This window comes from Arachis ipaensis, chromosome B04 (genome assembly GCF_000816755.2).
Source record: "Arachis ipaensis cultivar K30076 chromosome B04, Araip1.1, whole genome shotgun sequence".
NCBI lineage: Eukaryota > Viridiplantae > Streptophyta > Magnoliopsida > Fabales > Fabaceae > Arachis > Arachis ipaensis.
This window is the reverse complement of record NC_029788.2, coordinates 47,261,478-47,262,244: the sequence shown is the minus strand read 5'-3', so window position 1 is coordinate 47,262,244 and position 767 is coordinate 47,261,478. Positions and strand designations below refer to the sequence as shown.

Below are 767 nucleotides of genomic sequence, written 5' to 3'. Positions count from 1 at the left end.
ATGTTTCTTGTATTGCTGGGTCTTCCAAACTTCTTCAACCAATGGTGTATATTCACGTATGGCTGCAGGGAAGAATGCATCTAAATCCCCAGAATCATTCTCTAACCCGATTTAAGTACTCTGCAACTTCTGGAAGAAAGTGAAGCTCATCCTTTTTTTTAATGTTTCTTATATTGCTGGGTCTTCCAAACTTCTTCAACCAATGGTGTATATTCACGTGTGGCTATAGGGAAGAATGCATCTAAATCCCCAGGGCTATAATATCCAGGAGCCAGTCAAAGAAATGCTTTAGCCTTGGGTTGAGGGAATAAATGCATTCATTTGTATTGCTTGCTTCACCATTATTACCTAAATTAAGATCGTATTATTCCTTTATTGTATAAAATAAAATCAACTCTAGGATTTCATTAAATAAAATCAAGATATAATTTTTTTTAACTTGATAATAGTTGTTCATACATTGCTGAAGCATTAAATAAGTTACTCTGTTTCTTATTAAATGTCTTCTGTAACACCCCAATTACCCTAAGCCTTACCTCTAGCCGTAAAGCAAAGGTTAATCAGAGATTACAATAGTCCTAAGGCTTTTACATATTTATATATAGAAGGAAATAATATATTCTAGAAGCCTGATGAAGGATTTAGCTCAAAATCGGAATTTCAGAAGCACGAAACGTTCACACGAAACTAACACACAAGACTCAAGGTTTAGATGAAAGAATAAAACATATATATATATATATATATACAATTTTATTATATTCATA

The 767-nt window shown here is 32.6% G+C and overlaps 1 pseudogene; it reads right to left on the bottom strand.

Moving 5' to 3' along the window:
- Positions 242-767, bottom strand: part of LOC107636447 — a 4,597-nt pseudogene continuing 4,071 nt past the window's right edge.